Raw genomic sequence first — 25,332 nt, 5'->3', positions numbered from 1 at the left:
AGAAAGTAAAATAACAAAGGGTAAGTGAAATTCTCTGTTAAGAACAATGATGATTTTAAACTAGTTACTTATAAGCTCTTGTAGGGAGTCACCCTAGCCCCGCCCAATAGTCCTGGGGCAGGTACCAGGTGGATCTGGGGACTCGCCCAGAAGGGCGTGGTGAAGGAAAGCCGGGGTGACGTAAGGGAGCTTCTTAAGGGGCTGCACGTGGGGACCCTGGCTCTCTTTTGTTCTGGCCGCGCTGGCTGGGTTCTATAACCTAGCTCTGGCCTGTGTTTCACCTTGCTGTCCTCTGAAATAAAGAGACATTAATCCTATAAGCTCTTCTTGAGGAGGCACCATTGCAGTCTCATTAATAGGTGGAAAGCTGGCAGGACTTGTAGGTTGTCTGTAGAATACTTCCATAAAATGAGGAATGCTCAGGGTTCAAACCTTATTGTTGCCTACAAGTAAAATAGAAGCAAGTGGGTCAAGTGTGTAACTGAAGTGCAGCTACTCTGAAGAGAGAAAACAAAGTCCAAAAAGGCTCAAGAAACATGCATGTGATGTTTTAAAGCATTTTAACAGCCTAGGGTATTGTCAAAGTGTGTATGTGGAGGGCATGGAAATAAGAGGGCTGCATCCAGAAGACAGAGTTGGTCTCATCCAATTTCACACCCGGAAGAGCCTGACTTTCAAATTAATCAATTACTCTATAGCCACCATCTTGGAAGTATTGATTTTTTTTTCCTTTGAAGTTGTGTTAAGTACATATCCCAATGTGTCTTGAGCTAAAGCATAGTGGTAATCAGATCAATTAAGACTACACTCTGTGGGCAACTCATTTCTCTCTGATCCCCACACTTAGGTAACAAGTAATGTACACAGAAAATGGAGGGCCTGGAGCTAGATTAGTTGGTGGGAATTTGTTAGATTTGGGATCATGGGTTGGATTTTGAGTCACATTAGAAGTAGTTTCAAAGTTCAGTAAATTGTGACCTTTCAATCTGTTGGGCCATGAAGAAATTGTATTTAATAAATTTACAATAATATCAGTATCACAGTGCAAAAGAATTTTATGGTATGACCCTATGTATAAAGAAAATAAGGGATGGCATGTTTCCCCCTTCAAAAACCTTGAGTGAATATTTCTGGAACATATTACAAAATGAAAATAGCAATAGTAACCTCTTCAATAGATAGTCAGACTGTGAGTAGAGAAAGAATTAATTCATAATTTTAGTGACATAAGCTATTATCTAATAAAGAAATAAATATACCTTAAATTAGTTTATGTATTTGGTGTAGATTTTTAAAGTGATGCAATTCAGTGTTAATATGACAATAAATATTTCACAAAATAAGAAATATTAATGGTTAGTAAATAGTTTTTAAAGTGTTCAGTATCTTTAGGTATCAGGCAAATGGAAATTGAAATTTCTTTGAGATTCCATTTCATTTCAGTCAGCTATAATCAAGAAAATGGTAAAAATATGGTAGTAAAAATTTCAGAAAAGGGGAACTCATATCTACTGCTTGTGATAATATAAACTCTTGTAGCCATTACGGACATCATTTTAGGGTTTAATTTTAAAAATTAAGACTATAATTACCATATAGCCTAGCTTCATTGATAATTAGCATAATTTCTGCAGGATTCACAACAGCTAGAACACTGATAACCTATAGGTCCACAAATTAATGAATATGAAAAATGTGATGCAAATAAAAAACTATTTTATTTACCTACAAAGAAAAACAAAATTGTGAAATTTTATTAAAATAGATGGAACTGGAAAATAGCATATTAATTGCAGTAACACAAGCTCAGAAAGACAAATGCTACATGTTCTTTTACATTTTCAAATCCTAGTTCTGTATTTATATGCCAATAAATGTAGCTGGAGGTTATAAAACTAGAAAGATACATAGTAGAAAGGTTTAAAAAGAGTTTAAGTTTAAGGGAAGATCATTGGGAGGTGAATAGAATTTATGTGATATGAGAGGGAACACTTTCAGAAAAGGCACAGCAACAATAGGAGCCAGGGAGATAATGGAGGAGATGATTTATACAGAGAAATTGAACCAAAACTATGTATGAAAAGGCCATGAGGAAAACTGTTATGATAATTAGAAGAAAATAAGAAGATAAAACATTTGCAAGTGTTTTCTATGGCAAAACAGAATGTCTTCTCCGGGACAGTACTGGGTGCTGAGAAAATATTATTTGATGATCTGAATCCATAACACTATTAACCTCTGCCCATGGCAAGAACACAGGAGAAGGCTACTTTTCCTTTCTCCCTTCACTTTTCCAAAAGAAGGAAAAGTGCTTTCACCAAACACACTAAGGCTAGGTACCAGATGGTACCATAAAGACAGACATAAATAAAATATAAAGGCTGAAGACAGGGCTGCAAATTGCCATCTTCTGGACATGACATATCTACTGTAATCTTGAGCTCACATCAGCTCTGTACTGGGCCTGCCCAAGACTGTCTCTGTTGATAACCTTGAATCATGAATTGGCTTTTGAGCCATGCACCTCCTTGTTGAGCTACTGAAAAGTTCAAGGAGACTGGAAATTCTGCCCCACTGTATACTCAGTGGTGATCCCACAAAGCTCAGATAGTTCTATGCCCATGATTACATAGGTGCTCTTGATTAAACTCAATGGGCCACAAAATGAAACAATATGCATGTAGGAGATTTGTAAGGAGGAGAAACAAAACTGAAAGAGGAGGGGAAGTGAGAGAAATTAGAATATGGTTTACAAGTATATGAAAATACCAAAGAGTACATACCATTTTTGTTATTTTGTGACTGGGTTACCGCACTCAAGATGGTTTCTTCTAGTTCCATTTGTTTGCCTGCAAAAAATGGTATGTACTCACTCACATATGGATTTTAGACACAGAGAAAAGGATTACCAGCCTACAATCCACAACACCAGAGAAGCTAGGAAACAAGGAGGACCCTAAGAGAGACATACATGGTCCCCCTGAGAAAGGGAAAGGGACAAGATCTCCTAAGCTAATTGGGAACATGGGGGAAGGGAAAAGGGCGTTAGAAGAAAAAAAAGGGAGAAGATGACATGAGGGAGCAGGAAGATCTAGTCAGGGGATGAACAGAGGAGAGCAAGAAAAGAGATATGATAATAGAAGGAGCCATTATAGGTTTGAAGAGAATTCTGGCACTAGGGAAAGGTCCAGAGATCTACAAGGATGACCCCAACTAACAATCTAAGCAATAGTGGAGAGGCTACCTTAAATGCCCTTCCCTGATAATGAGATTGATGACTACCTCATGTACCTTCCTAGAGTCTTCATCCAGTAGCTGATGGAAGCAGAAGCAGAGACCCACAGCTAAACACTGAGCTGAATTCTGGAATCCAGTTGCAGAGAGAGAGGAGTTATGAGCAAAGGGTTCAAGACCAGCCTGGAGAAACCCACACGAACAGCTGACCTGAACAAAGGATTGCTCATGGACCCCAAACTGATAGCTGGGAAACTAACATAGGACTGTTCCAGACCCCCTGAACATTGAGGTCAGTTTGGAGGTCTGGACAATCTATGGGGCCACTAGTAGTGGATCAGTATTTACCCCTAGTACACAAATGGGATTTGGGAGCCCTCTCCACATAGAGAGATACTCTCTCAGCCTTGTTCAGATAAGGTCTAGGCCCTGTTCCAAATGATATGACAGACTTTTAAGATCCCACATGGAAGGCATCCCCTCCCTGGGGAGCAGAAAGGGGTTGGGACAGGGGGTCAGTGGGGGACAATGGAGGATGGGAGGATGAAACTGAAATGTAAAAGAAGCTTGTTTTAATTTAAATTAAATTAAATAATATTTAAAAAGAAAATATCAAAGAAAGGATTTAAATAATAAAAATACAGAGGATAAATAAGATAGTTAATTTCCTATATATAATAGAAAAAGACAAAGAAAAAATACAGCAGGGACAATCACTGTCTGAGGAGGAGAGATACTGACTTAAGTTAAAAGTAGGCAGTGTGCTCAAGGGCAGAGAAAAATCCATGGTCACTACATGAACACCTTATCAATTCAATTAAAAAAAAACCTTTACACTGAAGAAACATTTGAAAAAGCATAAACCAAATAATGTTATTCTTTTCTTTAAAGTCTTTTCAATGGTGACCTGCCTCATGAATACATTTTCACTTCTTGCATCAGCCTGTCACCTTTGTCTTTTTCCAGAATCTTAACTCTTAGTGTTCCTTCCCTATGTCTCTATTGGTAATTCCAAAATGTTTTTCTAAGCTATTTGATTCTCTTTTTGTTGCTATAACAAAATAACTACAGACAGAACTGTTTATGAAAACAAATGAATATGTCCAGGTGAGGCTCTGCCTCATGATGGACTCTTTTTTGGGCATCATGCCATGGTGAATGAGCCAAAATAGCTCTCTGGGATCTCTTTTATTTGAGCATTAATTTCATTTATAGGAATAAGATCAGTTCCCAAAGGCTCCACCTCTAATAATCCATTACCTATTGTGTCAGAATTTCACCATATAGATCTAGGGAGGACATAGATACTCAGACCACAGCACCAATAAATCCAAATCAAATTCAGACCTCAGCATAGGCCATTTCTCTGACATGACATTCCCTAGATTCCTAAAACTAAGCCAATGGCCTTCGTTTATGTTCTCTTCCAGCAGAGGAAAGAGCATCCATTCAAGAATGCTGTGGATATTTAAAGGCATTTCTCTTTTTTCTTTTTTTCCTCCTTTTTTATTCTCCTCTCATATTTTACATCCCAACTGACACCAATTTTCCCTTCCTTACCGTCCCCAACCACTTCTCCCAGATCCTCTCTCCCCCAGATGCATCCTCCCTCCTTCTGTCTCCCCTCAGAAAAGAGCAGGCCTCCCAGAGATATCAACCAAACACAGTATAATATGCTACTATAAGAACAAGAATATACTATCAAATGAAGGCTGGGTGAAGCAACCTAGTAGGAGGAAAAGGGTCCCAAACGTAGACAAAAGAATCAGCAGCCTCTATTCCCACTGTAGGAATCCCACAAGAACACTAAGTAACTCACCCATAGCATACAAGAAGAGGAGGACCTAGGTCAGACCCCTATAGGCTTCTTGATCTCTGGGAACATCCATGAGTCTTGATCAGTTGATTCTGTCAGCCATGTTCTTGTGGCATCCCTGACCCCTCTGGTTCCTTCAACTCTTCCTGTCCTTCGAAGGACTCCTCAGCTCTACTTAATGTTTGGCTGTGGACTTTGTATATGCTCCCATTAGTTGCTGGATGAGGTCTCTCTGATCTCTTTGAAGAGGATTCTGCTAGAATCTGGTCCCAGAGGCAAGCAGGACAAGTAATTGGCATCTTGGGGTAAATATAGGCAAGCCTGATTTCTTATATTTGTAGTGTCAATAGCAGATATTTTGATGAATACTTAGGCATGTAGATTGAGTATAAAAAGTAATAGCATTTTAGTATTAAAAGGAGGGATCTTTTTCTTAAAAAATTCTAATTGAATATCCATACTTGATTATAAGTAACAAACCACTTCTCAACAGTTATTTGGATTTTAATTCAATATACAATGAAGACTTATGCCAGAAATTGGTAAATTTACCAAGTTGCAACTTCTCAGTTGTTAACTTTATAACCAAAAGTAAAAAGAATAAGAGTAACCATCACGTAACAGTAAATTGTAGTGGGTAGAAAGTGGGGGCTCCCAATGCATTTACTTTTTGTTTATTTGTTTTGGGGCTGAGTCTTATTATGTAACCCTGGCTTTCCTAGAACATACAGAGATTCACCCACCCCTGCCTTCTAAATGCTAGGATTAAAAGCCCCGTGCCCAGCATACTAATTAACTTTCATGCCATAAATGTCTGCATTTATATACAATCAGTTTACTGATTTATCTCATTATCTCTTAGATTTTCAGATAATTACTGCCTGACATTTGGAGAGGATTGGTTTCTTTGTTATTTCAAGATTTGAAAGAATTCTAAATACATTTATAATAAATACAATACACAATTACAAATTTTCTATGGATGCCAGTGATAAAATTGTTTTGTGTTTGCATTGTGGATTGGGGAGGTGTTGTTTGAAACTTTGTACTTTAACAGAGTAAGAATGTATCTGTAAGTAGTTTCAGCCATAGAAGAACATCAGGTTCAACTAATTTAGTGATGACCAAGGGTAAGGTAGAGAAGAATGAGAGCAAAGGAAATGAAACATCTTGTAATTCACTAAATATTACTCTGACTTTTGTCCATTTAGGTAAAGAAAAAAAAAAACTAGCTTTCTGATTTTCTTCACAGCCCACTGTGCCCCAGATCACAGTGACCTCATTAAGCTCCCAGGCACATCCTTAATGACTAATGCGGCTGATGGGCTGATCTGTTGGCTTTTCTCAGTGTGGGTGCTGTGAGGATGCAATGTCAATGTCACCCATGTGTTTCCAACTTCTAGTGCCCATCATGTTTTGGAGAGGGCAGGGCATGGAAGTTGAATGGCAGGACTTAGAGCAACAAGACTTCAGCTCTGTGAATGCACAAGGCTGATGGCCATCTGGCTCACCCAGGACCTGTGACCACTCCTGGGGGTACAAAGGAGAACAGCATTTCCACAGACCTTCAAAGGGTTTCAGCTCTGTGTGTAGAAACAGGATTTGCTTTCAACCTTCAAAGTGCATTAACCTTAACACAGGAGAGGGTGAGAAATCTTAGTAATGAATATTCCTGTTTATATGTGTAGTTTAAAATTAGGGTTAAATAACTATAAAAAGTTAGAAGTTAAATAACAGTGGCGATCTGGGTTATTGGAAACTTTGATAGTAAGAACTAAAAGCGACTTGCTATTATTCCACTGAAGATCTTTTTTTACATCAAAACACACACACACACACACACACACACACACACACACACAGAAACATTGAATCCAGTGAAGTCATTGAGTCCAAAGAAAACAAAATGATTTCTTCAAAATATTCATGGCCTTAAGGATTCATAGTGCTGGAATTACAATATAGATCCTGTTACCTCCAACTCAGCACCATGCCTACCCTATTAGAAGCAGATCATTCTGAAGGGAAAAATGAAAATTTTGAAGGAATAGAAGACAACAAAATTGTGAAAGCTGAGATTAAAGCATATATTCCCACATTAAATTATATGTGCAGGATATTCACAAGTGCATATGAAATAGTCCAATCTAAGGTCCCTAATATGCATTGATGCAATATATAATATGCCTATAATTTTAAAAGTAATGTAATGTGTTCTATTTCTATTTAGGAAATTTCAAAGTAAAAACAACTTCAAAAGAATAAAATGTTTGGATTTTGTCTTGTTGATATAGTTTATATTAATGATTTTATTTGTAAATTATGGCTTGTTGTTTTGCAAGTAAGATAAATTTTTCAACAAATCTAAATTAGATTGACTTAACTCCTTGCTTCATCGTAAAGTATATAAGGATGAATAAATATCCCAAATACACTAGATAGTAAATATGGAAAGAAATTCACTTTTCTGTATCTAATTTTATAAATCCTCTGAAACTTTCCACTTTTAGGCAAAAAAGAGAGCATACATTTTGCTTTCTTCTGTAATATTCTGACATTAATATTCATTCGAAATTCCAATATAATATCACTATATTATAAAATATGCTCACATAAAACTAAGACACTTTTCCCAACTTTACTGAGGTAAACTGAGCAAATAAATTGTGTGATGTGCTAGTATGCACAGCATATGGCAATTACTGTCAAACTAATGGAACACCCATCCCCCACACACATCCTTTTGTGTGGGTGTGTAGTGAGAACACTGAGATCTGCTTTCAGCAAATTTTAAATACACAGCGAGTTATTACACCCTGAGCACTGGAAGTCTGGAATTTCCTCATTCTGTGTGATGGGCTACACCCATTCATCAACACTCCTCTTCACCCCATTGCTTTCATATCAGTAGCCAGGATGCAGCACATATCTTTCTCAATAAAGCTTATTCCACTTGGTATAAGACCTTTAGGTTCAACTGTAATAACAAAAAGACAAGTTTCCCATAAATGAAGCTGGAAAATGTGTGAATATTACTCTTTAATGTTTTCAAATGCTGAAACACAAAAGATAATGGAATGAATGTATTATGAGGACCAATGAACTAAGTTTTAAGATCAATGTGTTCATTATTAAAATAAAGAAGCAATTGGAAAATATGCAGGTCATGCCTTCTGATGTTAATTCTGTGAGACTGACTGCCAATACAAGGTAATGTTGTTCATATGTGTGTGTGTGTGTGTGTGTGTGTGTGTGTGTGTGTGTGTGTGTGTGTGTGTAATAACTAAAGAATTACTATTCCTTACACTTGCTACAAGTCATACTCCTTGTTCAACTGGGAGATATGGACCATAACAGAGCATATGTTCAGAATTTCACAGGAGAAAGGAAACTGTAAACGCAGCAGTCAATGTGCAAAAAGAAAGCATAAAGAACCGTCTTCAGTATTTTACTTTCACTGAGAGACAAGCTATTTGGGGAGTTTAGTAACTCATTCCACTTTATATCATTTAAAAATTAATTTGTTTGGGGTAATTATTTTCCATTTCTACTACCTTGCTGAAATAAAAGGTACACGGTTTCTATCCCCAATATACTAGTGATTTAAAATCTTTGAGAATTCCATATATGAATACTAGATATACTTATTTTCCATCCTCTTTCCCACCTTTAGCTCTCTCATGTTCCTTCCACTCCTGCTCAAGTTTATGACTTTTTCGGCTAGAATTATAATTTTTATACAAACACATGCATGCACACACAGAACTACTGAGCCCATTTAGTGATCTCTTTATGTACATGTATGAATTCTGGACTGACTTCTTGGGAGTGGGTCTCAATTAGGGGGTTCTTCCCTGAAGAAAAGGATTGCTCTCTTTCTGTAGCCATTAATCTTTTCATCTTCTGTAGCCATTAATTACTTTTCACCTAGGGATGGGGCCTATTGAAATTACCTCTATTGACATTGTTTGTCAACTAATGATGCCATTATACACGACTTGTTTAGGAAAGTATTTTGTTGAAATTTCATGGATGCTGTTTTTGTGATGTTTAGAGGTCACTGTTTATCAGCAAATATTCTTGTGCTGTGCTGCTAACAATCATTCAAGCCTTCCCCTTTTCCATGATGTACTCTGAGATTTAAGTGTAGGGTTTGCATGACAAGGGTGCCAATTGGTGCTGGAGCTAGGTACCCCATGGCCAATCACTCTCTGCATTTTGACCAGATATTGATTTCCATAAATCCCTCCATGAACTTCAAAAAGAAGCCTCGTTTTTTGTTTTTTTCCTAGACAGGGTTTCTCTGTGTAGCTTTGGAGCCTATCCTGGCACTCGCTCTGGAGACCAGGCTGGTCTCAAACTCACAGCGATCCTCCTGCCTCTCCCTCCCAAGTGCTGGAATTAAAGACACCATCAAAACTCAGCTGAAAAGAAGCCTCTTTGATGAAGGAAAAGGTGACATCTATCTGCAGATATATGAATGAATAAATATAAAGTACATATTAGAATAAACTGGTCTATGAAAATTTCAGTAGAAGGTTTTCCTCTAGGGTCCACAACCTCACCAACCATAGGCAACTGACTGGGTTTACAGTAAAAATAAATGTGAAGTCCCCATCCTCTCCAGCATAAACTGCCATTGGTGTTTTTGATTTTAGCCATTCTGACAGGAGTAAGATGGTATCTCAGAGTTATTTTGATTTGCATTTCCCTGATTGCTAATGATGTTGAACAACTTCTTATGTGTCTTTTAGCTATTTTACATTCCTTTATTGATAATTCTCTATTTAGTTCTGTACCCCACTTTTTAATTGGATTATTTGGTGTTTTGGAGACTAGCTTCTTGAGTTCTTTGTAAATTTTGGAGATCAGCCCTCTGTCAGATGTGGGGTTGGTGAATATCTTTTCCGATTCTATGAGCTGTCATTTTGTCTTGTTGACTGTGTCCTCTGCCATACAGAAGCTTCTGAGTTTCAGGATCCCCCATTTATTAATTGTCCACCTCAGTGTCTGTACTATTGGTGTTATGTTCAGAAAGCTGTGTCCTGTACCAATTCATTCAAGGGTACTTCCCACTTTCTCTCCTAATACGTTCAGTGTGGATGGATTTATGTTGTGGTCTTTGATACATTTGGACTTAAGTTTTGTGCATGACAATAGACATGGTTCTATCAGCAGTCTTCTACATGCCAGCATCCAGTTATACCAGCACCATTTGTTGAAGATGCTTTCTTTATTCTTTTGTATAAATTTAGCTTCTTTGTCAAAAATCCGGTGTTCATAGGTATGTGGGTTATCAGACACTAGGGAAACGTCCAGAGATCTACAAGGATGATACCAACTAACAATCTAAGCAACAGAGGAGAGGCTACATTAAATGCCCTCCCCTGATAAAGAGATTGATGAGTAACTTACATGCCAAGCTAGAGCCTTAATCCAGCAGCTGATAGAAGTAGAAGCAGACATCCATAGCTAAATGCTGAAATGAACTGGAAGCCAGTTGCAGAGAAAGAGGAGTGATGAGCAAAGTGGTCAAGAAAAGGCTGGTAAAGCACACAGAAACAGCTGACTTGAACAAAGGGACGCTCATGATCCCCAGACTGATAGCTGGGAAACCATGAATATGGGTATCAGTGTGGAGGCCTTGGAAATCTATGGGGCCTCTTGTAGTAGATCAGTACCTATCCCTAGCATAGGAATGGACTTTGGGAGCCCATTCCACATAGAGGGCACTCCCTTAGTCTAGACACACAGTGGAGGGCCTAGGCCTTATCTGAAAGGATATGACAAACTCTGAAGCCCCCCATGGAAGGCCTCACCCTCCCTTGGGAGTAGAAAGAGTATGGGATAGGTAGGGTATTAGTGGGGTCAGGGGAGGAGGGGAGGGAGAGGGAACTAGGATTTACATCTAAAACAATCTTGTTTTTAATTTAAATAAAAAATGGAAAAAATGTGAACTCCCTTTATATTTATCAGTCTTCAAGTCCAATTCAAGAGCCAGTAGCTATTCTCATGTTAGAAGTGCCACTATGGGCAGTTTGCCTGGTGGTTATCATTGTGCTTCTTAGGTGTCTCAGTTGGGTAACAGTACTGATTGTTTTTCTATCTTGGCATCTTGCCTAACACCTTCCAATTCTAAGAGCTAATCCTCAGAGAAGAGCTGCCAGGTTATTTCCACCCTGATTTTTACAAATCATGTGTCCAAAGTGGTATCTTATGCAATAAGGACTTGCCATCAAGTTCTAGGAGGTCATTGTTGGCAATGGAGATAGCCTAGATTTTATAGGGAGTCTTTTGGGATCCTCTAATCATCATTTAAATGGAGTTTTCTCAACCTGACACTGGCATTTTTATAGATAATCTATTCTCTTTGGGAAGCATTATTGCATGCCAAATAGTCATCCACTACCATATGGTCATCCGTAAAATCATATATACAAGAAACATTATTCAGAGGAACCCAAGGGATTTATGGGAGGTTTTTAGGGAGGAAAGGGGAGGAGAAATATTTAATTGCATATTATAATTAAACACAAAATATGAATTATATAAATATAATTATATTATAACTCCATCATAATTATATTATAATCTCAGAAAATAAAATATGTATTTAAACAATGGGCCTGCTATTCTCCTCTAATAAAGGGTTTCCCACTCCCAAGAAACACATTACTTTATAATGTTACTTAGACTGAGTAGTACGTATTTTTGGTGTTTCTCTATGTGTGGTGATATATTATTTATGATATAATAAATTTTGCCTGACTGTTCAGAATACAAAGCTAGCCACAAACCATAGAGGCCAGGCAGTGGAGGCAGAGGCAGATGGAACTCTGATAGTTCAAGGCCATACTGAGCTACATGAAATTGATCCAGTCTAAAAGAGGAACAGCTTACACAAAGGTGATCTCAGAACTTGGGATCACATGCCTTTAATCCCAGTACTATAAGGAAGAAGCAAAGTCAGATTGACAATTAATAAAGAGTTCCTTCTGAAACTGAGAAGCTTCTGTAAGGCATAGGATGCACTCAATAAGACAAAATGGCAGCCTACAAAATTTTCAAAGATCTTCACCAATACCACATCTCCAAACTCTAAAAAGGATTCAAGAAGCTAGACATCAAACTACCAAATAATCCAATTAAAAAGTGGAGTACAGATTTAAACAGATAATTCTCAACAGAAGAAACTCAAATGGTTGAAAAACATTTAAGGAATTGGTCAACATCCTTAGCCACCAGGAAAATGCAAATCAAAACAACTCTGAGATACCATCTTACAACTGCCAGAGCAGCTAAGACCAAAAATACTGATGACAGCTTAAGTGCTGGAGGGGATGTAGAGTAAGGGGAACATTTCTCCATTGCTGGTGGGAGTGCAAAATTGTATAGCCACTTTGGAAATCAATATGGCAGTTTCTCAGAAAATTACGAAGCAATCTATCTCAAGACCCAGCAATACCACTCTTGGGCATATAGCCAAAAGAATACACAATTATACCACAAGGATATTTGCTCAACTATGTTCATAGTAGCATTATTTATAATAGCCAGAGTCTGGGAATAACATAGATTTGAGTACATCTTGACGAATGAATTGTTGTCTGTCTTCTCTGAGATTAGTTTTCCTAAGTTGACATTCTCCTTGTTTAACTGGGGCAATAGACATGTTGCTCTTTGATGGTGTCCATGAACAATAACTTCCAGGATGCTCAAGTATCTTATGTAAAATTGAATTGCATTTACATACAAAGTAGAAACACCTACTGTAAACTTTATGTCATTTCTAGTTTACTTATTATTATAACTAGTAATAATTAAATGCTGTAGAATAGAAGTCATATTGTGGAGAAAATAAGGCCATGGGCATGCATAGTGTGCTTTTACAGAATTTTTTCAAAACATGGCTTCAAATTACAGATTCAGAAATCATAGCAAGAAAGGACTTCTTCTCAGTTCTTTGGGTAGAATAGTGATTTTCTCTAAAACATCTTTATGTTACAAGAAAGCATTCAGATACTGCCTTATTTTAAAATTGAAATTTGATTAGGAAGTCTTTTAGTCACTGGGCGGGACTGTGATTCTGAGAGGATACTTTTTAATCAGTGAGCTCTAACCATCAGAATGAAATGAAACAGTTGTTAAAATTCCTTAATTTCTCTCTCGGAGGAAGTCTTCTGAATAAACTCTGAACATGACTGCAACACCTTTTCTGTGGATAATTTCTTACTGAGATTCTCATGAACAGAAACTTGGGTCAAAGAGACAGCTGAGCATTTTGAGTCAAAATTGATAGCTTAACTTATATAACATTCTCACACTGAAAATATTTACACTTTCTTGTGGCTGAAAATATTGTCTTTTTTCCTTATCTGAAATTTCACCTTCAAAAAATGGTATGCAGTGTCTCATTAGAGTCAAGTGCAGTGACTTGAAGATATGACTCAGGATTGCAAAGCTGTAGGAGGTGAAACATCTCCTACTTAGTCTTCATTCACAGGTACACAATGCACAAACACAGGTATGTTGCAGTCATCAGATAATCTAGATCTATTTCAAGGCTCTCAGTGAAAACATCATTAGAGACTTGTACTTGTGAAAACTGAGGTTAGCTATTCACAGTTCTAATTAATCACATGCAAGAATTTAATTAAGGATAAAGAAGGAAATAAGGACAATAACAAAAAGGTGTTGTTTGGAGGCTTCATAAATGATAAATGTCTGATAGTGATGTGATTATACACAGACCTGATACAAAGAAAGTGGAATTAGAGCCATTTTTTTTCTACAGTGCCTACAGAATTTTCTACAGAATGCACATGGAAGCAGAGGCATTTGATTTTCCTACAGTGCCACCATTAAGTCCTAAGTCTCATATCCTGTTCAATTCATATCAGTCCAAGTTCCTCAGTTTTATAAATGTGTGTTAAAGAACTTTTAAATAATCCCTCTTAGATATGTTTTCTAAAATCTGTTGATAAAGATTGTATCATATTTAACAGATTTTCTGAATGTAACTATTGTCTTACATTGTTTATTGACTTTTCCTTATTTCTTTCCTTTTTTTGGCAGGGGTGGAGGGTGGGCAGGGTCTCTCTACATTTCCCTGAATCTCCTGGAACTCACTATATAAACCAGGTTAGTCTCAGACTCAGAGATCTGTCTGGCTCCTGAGTGCTGGGATTAAAGCCATGTACCACCACACACTGTTTATTGTTTACTGACTAAACATCCATTGCTACAGTGGGATCATCCATAGAGGATCTTTGATGAGTGAAGAACTCTGCTTGTGAGCTTCCTGTGGCATGCAGCTGAGGTTTTTATGCCATCTGTCTGTCTATGTTTTTCAACTGGACCACAAAGTATGCTACTATTAAAATTATTGACTATCTCAGCATTAAACCATCTTTTTTTTTTTTTATTTTGGGGATTATATGTACATAAGGGTTTTAGGTATGTGTGTCTCTCTGCTGAATTACTGGGTGAGCTTTCTGATAGATATAACCATGCCTTTGTGAACAGAAGTACCTGGAGAGAACAAAAAATATTATATGGCTGACAAATTAGAACATTGTGATTGTCAAGATATGGGATGCTGCAAACCAAGAGTCTGAATTGTCATGGATATCTTTATTCTCATTATGGCCTTGATTTATCCATCTCTGTATCCATGTGTTTTGAGTAGTTAAGAGTCCCAAATGAAATCTTAGCATATTGCCATCTTATACCAACCCAAAGCAAGCACCCAGATAGTACTGTTTCAAATTCCAAGGAAGAACAACAAAGTAAAGAAATGTGATCAATTTGCTCTTAACTGGGAGGAGAATGGACAGGTGATTCTAATAAACTCAAGTATGTCTCTATGGTGTTGACATGAGGTTTGTCTGTAAACAGAGAAAAAAATTGAGCTTACAGGAAAGAGGTAAACACAGTTTAGTAGTCTTGAACAAGAAGTCGCCTCCTGGATCATTATCTCAGTTCTAGGTCAGCAACCTGATCTGAAGAAGTATTTGTAAGAAAATAAACTTTGCCAAGAGAAGATTATTCATGATACAGAGCACTGTTTCTCCATCACTGGTAAGTGTCATTCAAGGGGATCGCCTATTTTGGAAGGTTTTCTGTTTTTTAGCCAGGAGGATAACTTGTCTGTGCTTTCATCTTTAAAGCCATAAATTATATTTTATTGAAATTATATGCTGTGGTTGTTGGAGTAAGAACAGTCCCTGGAACTTCATGTATTTGAATGCTTGGTCACCAGACAATGGACCTGTTTAGGAAGGATTGTTTGGACAAGATTGGAAGGATTAGAAGGTGTTGACTTGTTGGAGGAAGTAATGTCATTGTGCTTGCCTTTGAAGTTTCAAAACCCCATACAATAACACCCAGTCTCTCTCTCTCTGTGTCTCTCTGTCTCTCTGTCTCTGTCTCTCTCTCCCAGTCTCTCTCTCTCTCTCTCTCTCTCTCTCTCTCTCTCTCTCTCTCTCTCTCTCTCTCTCTCTCTCATTCTCTTTTTAACTCTACATGTGGCTCAGAATGTAGAACTCTCAGCTTCATCTTCAGTACCATGGCTGCCTGGAAGGCACCATGCTCTCAGTCATAATGATGATGAACTAAATCTCTGAAATTGTAAGGAATTCTGCAATGAAATGCTTTCGTCTATAAGAGTTGCATTGACTGTAGTGTGTCTTCATAGCAACAGAACAGTGATTAAGAAACATGCTTAATCTGTTTAAACATAAAATGAAAGCATGGATGTCAGACTTTCATCCTGATTTTGATTGCTTTGTGAGTCCAAATAAAAAGTTGTTGCATTTAGCAAAAGTAATTCCCACATGTCTGTTATATCAGAACTTAATCTTTAACAAATAGTTCATTTAAATGTGTTGATAAGAACATAAAAATGGTTCAGAACTGTTAACATGCTTTGCCTGTATTTCATATAGAATTTCCTGGGTTTCAGTGAAATATGAAGAGTTGTTAAGAAATATCTTTTCTGAATTTTGAAAAATAATTAGAAAAGCTATAGAACATAAGTGTCAAGTAGGATACAGATAAATAGTTGTAAGTACAAAAATGTGCTTTTGGATAGGAAAGTGGAGAAGGCTAGTTTCATAGTAAAATATATTTTTGTCCTGTATGATAAAATGGATGATTTTTCTAACATGGACAAAGAAAGGGTAAAGATAAAACAAGCTTAAAGTATGCCAAAAAAATTTTGTCCTAGGGGATGAAAGGATGGCTCAGGAGTTTAGAGCATTGACTCTTCTTCCAGTGAGCCAGTGGTAGCTTCCCAGCATAGCTCACAACCATCTGTAACTGTAGTTGTAGAGAATCCGATGCCTTCTTCTGGATTACATGGGTAGCAGGCCCACAAATGGTACCTAGACACACACTTAGGTAAAACACCCATAATAAAAAATGAAAATTCCCTATGAAGGGAGATAGGAGAGCACAGAAGCTATGGAGGGGAAGAGGGCAAAACAGGGACAACTGGAGGAATTAACTGAGAATGGGGAAGGGACAATAGTACAGAGGGAGAAGGAGGAACAAGGAATTCACAACATCAAGGATGTTTGGAAAAGGTCACAGGAAAACATTATTTTCTAAGTTTACTTCAAAATACATTATATTTAAAATATAAAATACATATCTGTGTATGTGTTTAGGCAGATAGGCTGATAGAGACAGAGACAGAAACAGAAATAGAGAGATAAATAATAGATACAAATACACATGCATACCTACCTACATAATATATGTAACCATAAATCAAAAGATGTCTTGAATTCAAAAACCATTAGAGTAGTATAAAAATGATATGTATTTAATAATCATAAGACAAAATGGTAGATTATTGAATCTACTGTAACTTAAAAACAAGTTATTAATCGCAAATATTTGGTATATTAATAGAAATTTAAATTAATTTCTGTTATAACACAGTATATATATGCTTGTACCCTTGCTTAAATTTTTTTTTATGGAAGGCCTCACCCTCCCTTGGGAGCAGAAAGGGTATGGGATAGGTAGAGCGTTAGTTGGGGGAACAGGGGAGGAGAGGAGGGAAAGGGACCTAGGATTGACATGTAAAATAATTTTCTTTCTAATTAAAATAAAAAAGAAAAATCTAAAAACATGATACGTATTTATATTTTCAAGATCTCCATTATCAAAACTGACTAAAGTATTTGACATTCTTAGCCCAAAACTCTCACTAGTTCTTCTTAATTTAAGATCTTCTTTTCTTGAAAACATCATGATTTTACAAAATAATTACTATTACTAGACAACCTATAAAGTGAAACTGCATGAGCCAGCTATATGACAAGTCAACTTTATACACTAAGTCAAGTGATGAATTAATATTTAAAATTTGTTTTAAAATGCCTTTCATCAGTGAATCCTGGGCAGGAAGAACTAACTAAACTAGAGTCCTAGCCAAGTGATGTCATCAATGGAAAAAAGCTGCTTTGATCATTGAAGCTTCTTTTCATTCAGGATGGAGACTCTGTCAAGTGCTGTCAACTACACCTGTGCTAAAATATCCTTTAGGACATGAGCTCTTGGGTTTGTATTCACAACCGCAAATTATGCAATGATCTTTTCATAGCAAACACATGTGAACTTAAAAGTTGAGAGCTAAGCTGCTTCACCTGTTCTCACAACTGAACACACCATATAATACAATACCACCCTGGACAACAGATATACTAACCCCTATTCTGTCTCACTATACAGCTTCATTCTCTTCATATTTATATTTTATGCTGTATGAGGTAATTGGGGTTTGCCTTGAAATATTTTTCTAAATGATTGAAGTAATTTTAACCTTGATTTTTAATATACTTCAAATGAGAATGTTGATAGTAGAAGTTTTCATTAATCATCCCTGTCATAAAGACTGCTTATTCAAATCTTCTACACAAGGCAACTTACATATTTGTTCATGAGCCATGGCCTTTCATATTTGACTCAGAATAAAGTATATCTTCAAGGTAAGCATTCTTACTTTGCAATGAAATGCTATAGTAACTGCAATATAAAAGTCACTCAAGTGTATGGAATCTTCCTCTATCATTCCTGGCAATTACAGGTTTTAAGTGTGAAGAACATCAATAGATAATCTTTATTTCCATCTCTTTGTGTGCCTAGCTCACTTCTAAATTTCTAAATATATCCACATACTCCACATTAACCAAATTAACTCTAGCAGAGCTTTCAGTGTTGTTAATCAAGTGCCTGGGCTTTTGCCTGGTGGGCTTTATTTCCTTTACCACAGCATGAGCAGGATTAGTGTAACATATACAAGTAAAAAATTCTGTTGTTCAGTTAATTTTGAAAACAACTAAAATTAATTTAAAGTGTGGTCTTGAAAGAGCTTCCTCTAATCCAATACTGTGTGACTCGATGCATTTAATGGCATTGACCTTTAACTTGTGTGCTTTTGTTTCTATTTGTACAAGATATATGTGGGTGAAGGGCTGGGTATATGGCTCCATGGCTACAAGTACCCTGGTCCAGGAGCTCACAACTGTATGTAATTCCAGCTCTAATGGAATCTGATGCCCTCTTATGACCTTAGGAGGCTCCCTCATGTATATGGCTTGCATGCATGTGTGCTTGCCCCCCTCCACACACACACAACACATTCTAAAACTAGAATAGTGCAAATTTAAGTTCACAAGTCCAAAAGCATGAAATTGATGAATGTGAGAAAGATACGGAAAAATGTGCCTATGTATTCTACAAGTTTAAAGCTCTGAAACATATTATTCAGGTTTTCTTTCTGAAAATAGAGGGAAAACCTAAATAGAACCTTCAAACAGAGCAGCTGATTAAAGAAAAAATCATTAATCTAAATACAAAACTTATAGCAATTAGAAAATGCATGCTGTGCCACTCTGCTATACATTAGTTAAACCTCTCTCAACTCTGGTTTCCTTGTTGGACAGCCCAAAACACTAGGCATAGTGTTTTGCAGAGGAAACAATGGCCAAGACCAAATTTACTCTGGTGTACTACTGTGCTCTATATGAGTTATTTATTAGTAGAACACTAGATGTATATACACTGTGAGAAAAAATATGTATCTTATTCATATTTTTTTCATGAGCTTTTGATATTCTTCTCACTGATCCAAGGCTTGGAAATGGTTAGTGGGGAGTTTGGACGGGACTGGGAGTACTTTCGGAGAGTAAACTGTGATCAGAATATATTGTATGGGAAAAATTTTATTTTCAAAAAATAAGACAAGAGGATTTAAGCTTCGGTTGATATCAAAATTAATTTATTTGGGCACATTTCTTCTAGTCTATATCAAATCAAGATTAAAGTAAGATCTCAGAATAAAGGCTCTTTCATTTTCATTTTTTCCATTTTCATATTTAGTCAGGCAAACTGTTCATATTACACAAAACAATTGTGATTCCGAATGCAGCTAGTGACAGCCCATTGTCCCTCACCAACCTGCAGTGGGACATTTATCATGATGATTAGCAGTTTCAGGTACTTTCAGAACCAGCAACACTTGTCTGAGACTTCATCTGGAATTTGAGTTTATTTAACCAAATAATATCACTAAATGTCACTGAATAAAAGGTACCATTATGTCCAACTATTGTATAAAACAGCAAGAAGAAATGATAAATGTTTCCATAGCTACAAGTCTCAAAGTAAAAGAGCATGCAGAGATGTAATTCGGCACATGGATGGCTCAGGTGCTGTGGACATTATAAATTCTTATCTCTAAAAACAAGTATGTTAAATTACAGATGGTTGTGAGATATTCAGGACAACAGTGTCTTTACCAGCAGATTCAAGAAAGTGTACAGAAGACAGGAGTGCTGCAGATCACACATAAACATGGTGCTTGTCTCACTTCCTGACTGACAGTTGGGGAAATAGATCAATCTGTAAAGTGCTTGCCATGTGTCTGTGAGGTCTTGACTTTGAACCCCAGGACCCACATACCAAAATCTGGACACAGTAGTACCTTTTCACAGTCCCAGCACTAGGTATGTGAAGAAGCGTAGACTCCAGTACTTGCTGGTTAACCAACAAAGCTTTCTTGGAGATTCCCAATTCAATGGCAATCTATTTCTCAAGAAAAAAGAAAACTCAAGATAAAAACAAATGAAAAATTCATGAGAAAACATCCAAGAGTGGTCTTTTGATTCTACACACAGAGAGACATACTATATATTCAAGTATGTGCACACATGTGCTTGTGTGCGCGTGCGCGCGCACACACACATACACACACACACACTCACACACACACACACTCACACACACACACACACACACACACAAACACACACACATCTGAATAATAAACGTTGTAGAACATTATTTTAACATCTGCTACATTTGTTTATGCTGTGGAACATTTGTTTAAAGATGCAAGGATGTGTTGTATTCTTTTATATTGCAATTGTTTAACTATGTGAAGCAGCATATTGTGTTGGTCTAACACAGCTGATAGGTCTAATAAATAAAGAGCTAAATGGCCAATAGCTAGGCAGGAGAAAGGATAGAAGTTGCTGGCAGGCAGAGAGAAAATAGAAAGAGAAAAGTAAAGATAGGGAAGCAAGAAAGATAAGAGGAATTAGAAAAGAAAGAGGAGGACTCCAAGGGCCAGCTATCCAGCTACATGGAAAGCCACTGAGTAAGAAGTAAATAAATACAGAAATGGAGAAATGTAAAAGCCCAGAGGCAAAAGGTAGATAGGATAATATAAGAAAAGTTGGCTAGAAATAATCTAAACTAAGACTGGGCATTGAAAAGTAATAATAAGCCTCCATGTGTGATTTATTTTGGGAGAAGACTGACATCCCCCACCCCCAAAAAGAAGTAAACAAAAGGCCAACAACAAATAAATGACTCAGAAATTAAATGCTGAAGTTAACCTGAATCAGGTGAAAACGTACAAAAGGAAGAAGTCAAAGGTTCTCGGATTTGAATATTATTGCTGATATAATGAGGTTCCCAGGAGCACAGAGACATCATATGTGTAGCTTCTCCTAAGAACAAACTACTGGTTCCACCTATTTGGAGATCCGGGGTTTTTCTCTCTAACATTGACCTACTGTAATTTCGAAAAGTACAAGAGTCAGGTACTGTTCCACTTTGAAGTGGTGTTGTCGGATACAAGCTTTCAGGTTACCATAATGAAAAGTAAACATGTGAGTGAGCTGCAGTGTGTATGCAGATCCTTACAGTCATGGGGCCTAGGGGGTCCACCTGTATTGCTACAGAATTTGACCAGCCTATTACAGATTAGTTTTTCTTTGAAATCATTTGTCAGAAGTTTTCCTTTTGATTTAACTGAGGATATCATGGGTTCATGTTCTGAAGATCTGAAGATGAACATTACTTGCAGCCAGCCAAGGAGGGAGGACAGATGGCCGTCTTCCTACATGTGTGCAAGAACGCTCACTCACTCCACACACTCACCACCTCCTTCTGGAAAGAGAACTGACTCCTGAAAGCTGCTCTCTAACCCCGCATGCATGCTGTGGCACATGTGTGCCATTCATGCACGCAGGAAATAAAATAAAATAAAATAAAACAAAATTCCAAAGCTCTCAGACAGTAACAAAAAATAGACCACATGTAATTGTTTAAATACTTAGAAATACATGCATTTGGAACTGCATCACAGAGAAATGGCAGGAAATTATTCTTAGGTTTTCTGGAAAATCTAATGCCTGAGGAAAGTTCTGTTAAGACATATCAGGAGAAAAACACAAGGAAACTAAATTCTGTTGAAATTAAGTGTAGGTAGTTGTCTGTGGATAGAGTAATATAAATGAAAATGTTACAAAGGACTCTGAGAAAGCCAGAATTATCATCTAAGCAATACCACGAATCAACACTGGAACTCCTCAGAGAACAAGGACAGACAGAAGAACTGTGAGATGTGCCTCACATGTCTTGGCCAGACCTCTCCTTTCTGGAGAGAACACTGTTCCCTTGAGGGTAAATTCACCCAGATTCTACAACAATAGACTTCAAAGGGCAGACAGTAGTGCTTTAATAAGGGAAACTGCAGGCTTGCTTTAGATACTGGACAAAGTACATAAAAATACAATCACAAAATTTATGAAGTGAAGACAAGTGTTAGAAGTAACCAAACAGGACAAAACTGCCCTTAACACACCATAAAAACAAGGAAAAACTGGATCACCAAAATAACTACAAACATAAAATTTAAAAAATAACAGTAAAGACATTTTGAAATGGTTCAAAACTCACTTTTAATTAAAAATATCAACAATAACCTTGAGATATAATTTAGATCCCATATCATGATAGAATTTGGGCACTAAAGGTATATGGCAGTTCATTCTAAAGGTCGTGTTTGAAATATATTCTGTGGAAACTGAGAAACAACACAACATACACTTTTATTTCTGTTGTTTTATAAATAGAGTTACTGAATTAGAAGATAAAAACCAAGTAACTGATTCAATGATAAAACAAAGAAGTAAATATATGAGCATTTGTACATGGTATATTTTAGAAACAAATACTAAAATTACCCACAGATTTTAAGTATAACATTAGAGATTACATAGTGATTTCTGATAACAATGAACAATTTTTATTAAAATTATAAGAAGCAATTATAATATATACTTTTAAACATGCCATGTATCCCATGTCTATAATGTACAAAATGCTAAGAATTAATTTATATTTCTAAAAGTCAGAAAGTTAATACAACTGTTGGGAACCATAGGGAAGGGGTGTAGGAAGAACTTTGGTTCCTGGTAAAATTGGTTCTTTGTGTGTTTTTGATATATGAGTTCCTGTTCTAGGCACATAGCATTGTTCCTCATGGACATTAAAACAAAAGATAAAATTCTGGAGGATAAAGGATGGGAAAATAGATTGATAGATAAAATTTTAAGGAACAAGACTTTCAAATGGCTTGCCATTACATCCATTGCAAAAAAATCATCACTACAATATGTTCATATTTCATCAGAGAACAGGGATTAAATGTAAAGCTCTATTTTAAAAAAAAGCTGGTTGTCCTATTAGAATCTCTGAATGCTTAGAAAGGCAAATTATCATGAATTAGCAACAGTCTGGCTACATAGTGAGTTTTAAACCAGTTTTCATTAGAGAGTGGGACCCTAATTTAACAAAACAAAAAGTAATCAGCAGGTTTGTGATGTTCCATGCCTTTAATCCCAGAATGCATAAGACAGAGGCAGGTGGATCTCTATGAGTTCAAGATTAGCCTGGTCTACAGAGTGAATTCCAGGATGACCTGGGATGTTATACAGAGAAACTGCATCTTGAAAAAACAAAACAACCCCTCCAAAACAACTTATGAATCAGTTGAAAACTTGGACTGTGAAAAATTAACTAATAAATCAGTTGAAAGCCAAGATTGTGAAAAAATCAACTAATAAATCAATTTGAAACTAAGAATGCATTTATTTAATTTTCAAATTTTAAATTATTTTTATGTAGGATGGAGAGTAAGCGGCATCAAAATATATCTTCATATTTAAGTGTCATCTTATTTTTTCTAATGAAGTTTTATATAGATACCATATTTTAATAGGATTCATTCAGCTCAATTTTGTATGTATACTATGGTTATTGGGCATTTGTATAGACATAAATTTCAAGACATGTGTCACAACTAAACAAAAGATTGCTGTAAATAATACTTTCCTTATTGAAATGGGTAATCTGCCTTTTTCAAACTAGATGTAATTTGTTCAGTGAGAAGAACAACAGCTTCACTAAGATACTGTTTCACAAACAAGCCAGTCACAGTGACAACACCTTCAAGTGAGCTTAGTCAGTTCTGGTGATTTCACAGTGTAGGTGATGCTCTAATGTCATATACAAAAACTAAAATTTTGGTACGATGAAAACTTCTTGTCTTCCAATACCTATCCACTTCGATCAAAAGAGCAACACTACAAATGCTTTCTGTTTACTTCAGGTCAGGACATGCTCTTGTTTCCACAAGAATACTACTTTAACCCTTTGCCTCAGTCCCTTGTCTTCATTTTTAAATAACCTCATAATAGCTTAGGAACATATTAATGGATTATTTATAGACTGAATTCACAATCCATGGACATGACAAAATTATTGCAACAATGTTCATTACTATTCCAACCTTCTATCTGTGGGTCTGTGTTCTATTATGACAGAAGCCATTGCAATTCTTCCTGTTATATGCCTTTCCTCATAACTTGTGTGTAATCTAAATACCTAGAAATGGAATGGTTGTTACTAAATGTATGTTGGTATTATGTTTTAATTAATAGCAGCACGCGGGTTTTCAAAAATTTTGTCATCATTTACCTTCTCATTAGAGTTTGAACCTTACCTTTCCTGCTACTTTTCTCTTAAAATTAGTCTATGATCAAACATTTACACATTACCAATCTGATAAAAAATGAATACACCCATAGAGAGTTACATTCATCTTATGATGCATATCACTAACAGTTGTTTTTATTTCATTACATTTTCTGTTTATGTGTATTATCTATGTTTTATTAGTTTATGGCATTTCTGTTTAATGATTTTTAAGAACTCTCCATATAGTGAGAATTTCTTGATTTTCTATCAATGAGAGTTATAAATAAATATTCAATATTTCTTTGTTTTATAAATTAAAACTTTATATAGCAGCATTTTATACCCTATTTTAAAATCTTTTGTTTCATCTCTCTGTCTCTGTCTCTGTCTCTGTCTCTGTCTCTATAGTAGGAAATTACCAATACGGAGTCAGGTAGAAATATAAGGGTATTTAATAGGGAAAAGCCTTACTTACAGAGCGAACCAGCCAGCCGGTGGTAGTCTATACAGCAAGAAGCAAAGAGAAACCGAAACCGAAACGCAGTCCCCTGTACTCACTCTGACCACGCCCTCACAAGCCCTCAGGTACTCCTGTAGCCAGCCCCTAAGAAGGCGTGGCTACAGCTTCCCCTACATGTCTCTCTCTCTCTCTCTCTCTCTCTCTCTCTCTCTCTCTCTCTCTCTCTCACACACACACACACACACACACACACACACACACACTTTAATGCTGAGTCCCTGTAAAATATGTACTTATATTTTCATTGAAAAATGTATAAGTTATAATATTTCTGGGAATTTTTCTTTCATTGAGTAATGAAGGAAGCCATTTTTACATTCACTGTTGTTCAGACTCAACAGACTTGAATCTTATTTCCTTACATCTGTGGACCCTGTATGAATATGTAACAGATTAGTTAAGGAAAATGTGGGGAACACCA

General features: G+C 36.5%; 1 long non-coding RNA gene across 2 annotated transcripts; it reads right to left on the bottom strand.

Annotated features, from left to right (window-relative positions):
- Positions 1-230: 230 nt before the first annotated feature.
- Positions 231-24,892, bottom strand: LOC107979989. 2 transcript variants are annotated; one of them, XR_003482667.2, is made up of 4 exons: positions 24,867-24,892; positions 5,054-5,313; positions 2,784-2,849; positions 231-443 (listed from the first exon to the last, which is right to left on the bottom strand). It is a non-coding gene; the product is annotated as an uncharacterized LOC107979989 (long non-coding RNA). The 2 variants fall into 2 exon arrangements; XR_004768026.1 differs by lacking the exon at positions 24,867-24,892 and adding an exon at positions 20,046-20,146.
- Positions 24,893-25,332: the final 440 nt, after the last annotated feature.

This window comes from Cricetulus griseus, chromosome 2, assembly GCF_003668045.3.
Source record: "Cricetulus griseus strain 17A/GY chromosome 2, alternate assembly CriGri-PICRH-1.0, whole genome shotgun sequence".
In the NCBI taxonomy this organism is placed as follows: Eukaryota; Metazoa; Chordata; class Mammalia; order Rodentia; family Cricetidae; genus Cricetulus; species Cricetulus griseus.
Note: the sequence above shows the minus strand (reverse complement) of the source record. Positions and strands in the feature narration are given on the sequence as shown.